We start from the raw sequence: 7,104 nt of genomic DNA on the forward strand, positions 1-7,104 counted from the left end.
TTCCTGGCTCCAGTGCTGATCCTTCAGCCCGCTAGCACAGATCCTTCATCCCACTCGCATAGATTCCTAGCTTCCACCACTGACCTTTGTACCTTTCCAGCCCAGATCTGTGAAGGAGGACTCAGGCCCTCAGCTGGATTCTTTAGTATTTAGTGTATGGATAGATTTCCTGCACTTGCATATGATTCTTGTGTGATTCCTTATAAACTCATATTATAAAATGTGTCCTGTATTATATTTCCCCTTGCAAAAACTCCAAGCCACGACAATGACAAGTTCCCTGTGATGTATGTGATGAGTATGTATGACAAATATGTACTAATAAGATAGTAAAGTTTTAAAAAACTTGTTTTAATTAAATCTAAATTCTAGAGCAGGGAGATAAAACATCAGTAAATAAGTAACCACATTTACTTAAGTGAAAAGATAAAATAAAAAGGGGCCAGGTAGGCTGGCAAGACAGCTGAGCAGAAAAGCACCTGCTTTGGCAAGCACAGGACCAGGGTTGGATCCCTGGTCCCTCATGCTGCACTGGCTCTGCCCCATGGGGCGTGCTGAGATTGCTACTGAGTTTTGGGATGGTGGTGCATGCCTGTAACCCCAGTGCTGGGAAGGCTGCAAACAGGAGGATCACTACAAGCCCGAGTTGCATAGTGAAATCCTGTACCAAATACATAAAATGGAAAAAAAAAAAGCATGGCCAGGAATATAGTTCAGTGGCATAAGTATGAATACATGCCTCATTAAGCGCAAGGTTCTGAGAGCGATCTTCAGTACAGTAAAAAATTAATAAAAAATATAAAACAAAGAAAGAGGATAAATAGTGATAGAAATACTCTTTCAAGTCTTGTGGTCAGAGAAGCCCTAAAAGATAAGGCCCAATGGAAAAGTCAACCATGTGGATACCTGAGGAAAAAAAGGCTTGAGGGGTTGTTTAATTTGATGTGGGAAGTCTTCCAGTCAGATGTCATTTTATAAGGGGGGTGGGATTTAGTTTTATTGTTATTTTATTTTGAAGAGTAAAAGCAAAAGCAGAAACAAATACTAGAAGCAAAGACAGAGGCAGGTTAACATACAACAATAGATATGTTATAGATTTTCAAAGCAAGAGTAGGACACTGATAATGGTTGTTATATTACCTATTTTTATCATCAAATCTGATGCTCAAAGGCAATGATCCTGAGAATGTTCAGAGGATTCTTTAATCTGGCGGTTGATTGGAGGGATTCTCATCCTGACTAGCTATATGTACTGATGCCTGTGAACTGAGCTACTGCACTGCAGATGGTAATTTGGAATAGTGGTTTCATGTTTGGAGTGCCTGTCATTGTGGTGTTCTGAGTGTGGGTGGCTTGTCATGACATGCCAGTTGCTGCTGGGATGTCTCTCGGGTGGGTAGATGTTCAGGAGGAGGAGGGTTGTGGGTGAAAGCGAGAGACAGGAGGGGGAATGTTGTGGGACTGTCCTTCGGGGTTGTATGTGGTGAGATTTTTGGACTTCTGTGCAAACATGAGAAGTGTAGAATTCTTTGTCCTATTTTTGAAACATAATCTAATTTTTAAATGTTTTCTATCATATTATGTAGGGACTTAAAGTTCAACATATCAATACTTGATGAAAAATACCTGCTCCTTATTATGTCTAAGATGTTTGAAATGCAGTGAGATAGTGAGGTTAAGCTTGATAGCCTAAATCGTTTGATAATAACAATAAGCTTGTCTTCTGGATGGTTAACAACCTAAGTTTGCAGACCAAAATTAGAGAAAAAGGAGAGCTACAAGGAAAGCCAACATTTTGGCCCTAGCCTTCTAAGGTCAATTAAGACTCAGGACATATGAGAACTTGTACTGTAACGTCATGTACCTCGGTAGTGTCCCAAATTTTCTGATCAAGAAGATTATGGGGCCAAAGAGGAAAATGATCGATGACGTAGAGTGTGCCTAAGGAGAGTCACATGGGGAGAAGACACTCTCTCAGGCTTTCACAGAGAGCACATTGGCCAAGCAATGGCCGTGACTCATCCACATGGCTGCACTGACAAAGGTTCTACAATCTGAGGTACAGGATCTCAGGATAAATCCTGAGGGCATTTCACTGACCTTCTCAGACCAAAAAGCTACAACTCTTGTTGCATAGGTCCTGCTTTACCTTGGTCTTAACCATCCAGTAGAAAAGTATGAAGACGAAATTTAGGAAGTAAAGCCATGTTGTTATGTTGAACTCTGGGGGACTCAGGTCAATAATTTCTGACATTGCCAGTTAAACAGAAGACCCAATGCTATTATGGTCTACTGGACTCTTTTAGAATATTTTGCTGAGTTTACACACCTATAATATTCAATAACGGAACTTAGAAAAAATGGGGTATACCGATGAATGTCCATTTTGTATCTGTGTATTCAACGTGGTTAGGATAGATATATAGTTGCATTCTCTTAATGAATAGAATGATTTGATCTAATGGTGTTTGTAAATAAGATCTCAGGTCCGCAGCTTGTACAGCAATTAACCACTAAGAAGAATATATGCAGTGTATTATTTATTGAAACTGTACTTCCGATTTGATTTGAAACTGCCTCATTGCTATCTGTTTATCAATAAAATTTTGGAAAAAAAAAAAGAAACTTTTCAGACATGATCAACATGGTATCCCAAATAAAACAGCATTGGATCTGTTTGTTTAAAAAAAAAAAAAAAAAAAACTGATGCTCAGATTAACAGATGTAGCTGTGTCAGATTAGACAAATAATTGAATATTAATGCTTGGTTTTAATAAACATTATTTTTTCTTGTCTTTTTTTACTTTTAATATTTATTTTAAAGAGTGTACAATAATAATTTATAAGGCATTACAAGTGGTGCACATTTAAGAGGCCAAAGTGAGGGACACTTAACCATGATTTTTGTATTACTCATTGCTGTCTTTGGTGCTGTTGCTTCAATTGCAGAGATCAGTATACAGAGGTAGGCAGAGTGAAAATTCTAAACATTAACTGCTTTTATCCAAAAAAATGATGGAAATTATTAGTACAATCATCTCAGCCTTACTGTATACATACTTTCATGATTTTTCCCTTCCTTTTTTCCTTCCTTTTCTCCTTTCCCTCATCTTCGTTGTTTAATCCTTAAGTTCGTTTTCTTTCCATTTTACTATATCTGCTATACCTTTTAGGTATTCTTTTTTCTTTCAGGTTCTTACACTAGGAAGACAATACAATATTTACACATGTGGGTCTGATTTATTTCGCTTATGAGTACAGCCCCTAGTTGTAGCCACTTGCCTAGAAAGGTCTCAAGTCCGAGGTGGCATTTTTAAAAGGGGAGGGAATGCAGCATGTTGAATTCTGACTGAAATGCTTCAGTAGAAAAGGAACTTCTTGTAGGTGGTGCAGTACCAGAGATTATACTCAGGACCTTCACACTTACTGATATCATCACTTTTTTATTTTTATTTTGAGACAAGATCCCAGTAAGTGGTTAATTTATCTAGGCTGGACTTGAACTTGCAATCCTGCCTTCATTCGCCAATACTAAGATTGAATGCATAAAGGGGAAATTTTTGGGGTGTGGAACAGAGAGGAAAAATGCAAGACAGATGTGTTGAAATGGGTGTGAGACCTATTACATCAGTGAACAATCAAACGTTGATTGAAGTATTATCTGAAAAAGGAGACCATGGGGCATTTACCATGATGGGGTGAGAAAATCTGTGGTGAGCATATGTGAAATCCCATCCTACTCCATTATGCTTGCTCAGTGAGATAAGTGGGTGTATTAATTGCGTGTAAGGAAAGAGATGGTCAAATCGAAGGCCTGAGATAAGGGAGGGTAGAAAATGGTCACCTTAGAGAGTAAGGGTGATACACTTGACGCTAGGCACTGAGCACTTGAGAGAAGAAGTTCTTTAAGGTGTTAGCAGATGATTTCTCAGTGAGCCCACTCAGAACGCTGAATATTCATATCTCCTATTCTGAAAGTACAGTTTTCATATTGGCAAATATTGTTGGTCTTCTAGTTGAATCCAGCACTCCTCTACAATCCTTTATTATTTAGAGCTCATCTAACACCTTGTTTCTCTCCTACACTTCATGTATGCACTGTCTCCGATCTACACTTGCCTAATTTTTCAGCAGTAGCTTTCAAATACACAGCAGCAAATGTTTATACCACTGTTAAATTTTGTTCACTTAATAATGACTGTATTTACTACTTTTTTTTACATTTACTTGAATTAGGTCCATAATTTCTTGTTTCTTTAATAAGAACTTTTATTCATCTCCTTGAACATCCTGGACAGTTTCTTCCGATTACTAAATAAACTTAATCTTACAAGAAATTTTTCAGATATTACTATTCTATAGTTGACTTCTCTTTTTGTAGTTGCTGTTATGGACTTTTTCACTTTTCCCTGGATTTTATTATGCATTTCAATATTTTTCTCTTCTCCATTTTTATTAGAAACTTTTCCATGTCTGGACATGGGTCTTGTGAAGACATAGCTGGAATAAGAGAATGTCCAAAGTTCTTTTTCTTTTAATATTCTTTGCTGCTAGGGATGAAAAGTGGCCCTGCCACTTTTTAAATTGAAGTGACAAGCTTGTTTCCAACCTCAGCTGAATTTTAGATCATCTTTAATGCATGGGCTACATGCCTCAAGCTATAGAAAACAGCTTACCAGGGCCTTCCACCACTTTATTCTTCTGCATCTAGGCAGGGTGATGTTTAGATGTTTTCAAGTGTTCCTGTGTGCTTCTCACACTTCTGGATAATTTCCAGCTGGCACACTCTCTCTAGGGAAGGAATGCACATTGAATTATGAAACTTAGTTCACTGATTGGATTTGAAATCAATTTGTTTAATATAGAGTATAGTTATCAGAATAGAAAAATGATCAAAAGATAAGCATTGAGATTTTTTTTAGCTCCAGGAAAATTCAGATACTTACCTATAAATTTAGCATCTAATAGTTCACACAAACTAGATGTTGAAACTCTTGAGATTCTTTTAGGCCAATTCATATTACCAAGAGATATGTCCCAGATTTTCTTTGTCTTTATTAGTTCTCCTTTTCATTTTGTACATTCTTTTTAATGTTAGTTTTTGCTATCTAACATTTTTTTTTTTTTTGCCACTATGCCTGCTACTGAGATAATGGTAGATTTCGTTCAAATAGTTGCTTGGGCAGGGACAAAAAGTTTCACTGATATAATTTTAGCACTATTCTGGGAAGGTTGAACATTTTATCTTGATGCCATTTGAAGTTACTATACTAAAAGAAAAAGGTGTTTTTTGTTTACCCATATTTCCATGGTCCTGACCAATCTCTCAAACCATGATAATCATCCTGGAGTATTCCATTCCTCATAAGAAGAATGACCCTCTGTACAGTTGCATAAGAACATCCCTGTTAAAGCCTATTATCTAGGCTAATCAAAAACATTATCACTTGTCACTCTTCAAGGTATCCTCATTTGAGCAAAATGTTGAATGTCCAAGGAATGTCCCTACTAAGAATGCCAGAATGTTAGGTCCATTTCTTGTTTGCTTTGACATATGATATGATAAGGACAAAAACAACAAAAGACTACAGTTTTTAAAAACTTCTTTCCAATCTCCCATAGCTTATCTTTGTTTTTCTGTTTCTTTTATTTTAATGTATTTTAGTACAGGGTCTACAAGGTCCCACTACACAGATTGCACTTGTAGTGATCCTTCTGTTTTCAGCTTCCCAAGTGCTGAGATTGCAGGCAAGCACCACCATGCCTAGTCTCAATCACCATCTCAGCGAGCCCCATGGTCCATATTTCCAGGACTATGGAAATATGGGTAAACAATAATCGCCATCTCAGAGGCATCCGGGCCTGCATGGCACACTGGATATTGAACCCTGGTCACTGCACCTGCCTAAGCAGGCACTTTAGTCTGCTGAGCTCTCTGGCCAGCACTGTTTTTCTTGGTGAAGCTCTCAAACACAGCCCTCTGCTTCCAACCTCTTCTTCATATGTTCCCCTATCATTTTCCCGTTATAATTGTACCTGGATGGCTTTTCCTTTTTCACACTGAAGCTTGTCTGCCACACATGTATTGATATTTCATTCTATTTCTTACACTTGAGGGTTCCGGGCTGCTCTTTCAACTTGTTTTTGAATTAACTTTCCCTTCTGCATGCTTCGGGATGATGAACTCCTGTTAGCTCGCACTGCTGTGTCCACTGGAGCTGATTCACTGATCTCTTGCACTGGACTCGCTCAGCCTTTCAGGGTCATCTCCTTTCATGTCTGGCTCATTCTTTCTGCTTTTTCAGTCTGGCAAATTCCACTATTTTGTGATCAACTACACTTCACTTGCTTTATGGTTGTGTCCCCATCTCTTAGCTGTTTTCTGCATAGTTCTGCTTTTGACTGAGTTTCTGTTAGTTTCACTTGCTTCTAACTTTGTTCAACTTTACTTCCCAGGTATATCTAGGCTATACTTTAATTTATTTAAATTTGCCTATAGTATATTTTACAAGGTTTGAAGCAAAGAAGAGGCATCAATATCTGATTATGACTGAATATGGAATTCTGTGGTGGAGAGTAGGTTAAAGGGTCCCTTGTCAGTGACCCAATCTCAAGTCACTATGGTGGCCCCACATGTGTCTTCCAGGTGATAAAGCTAACTACAGTTTCCAGGGGAAAACAAGAGCATTCCTCCACATTCCCCTATGTCTCATGATAGGCAACCTGATAGCCTCTCCAAGCAAAGAATTTCTGAAACTGTGATTATAATATGTCAATGATACCTAAAATAGCAATTGTACAGACAAAATGGTCATTTCTTATCTCATGTGGATTGCTAAAATGGCAAACATACAAATTTAACTGAAGGACTGGGGAGATAGCTCAGCGATCTAAGTGTCTTCCTGGCCAAGAGCAAGGTCCTGGAAAGCCCAGGCACATGTTCCATCCTGAAACCAGCTGTGGTGGCACAGGTTTTTCATCTCAGCATTGGGGAGGCTGAGATAGGATGATCACTATGAATCTGAGCTGCATAGAGAGACCCTGTATTTAAAAAAATAAAATAAATCATTAAAAATAATCTAGGAGCTGAAGAGATCGCTCAGC

The sequence above is a fragment of the Octodon degus genome, unplaced genomic scaffold (genome assembly GCF_000260255.1).
Source record: "Octodon degus isolate 3935 unplaced genomic scaffold, OctDeg1.0 scaffold00161, whole genome shotgun sequence".
Taxonomy (NCBI): domain Eukaryota; kingdom Metazoa; phylum Chordata; class Mammalia; order Rodentia; family Octodontidae; genus Octodon; species Octodon degus.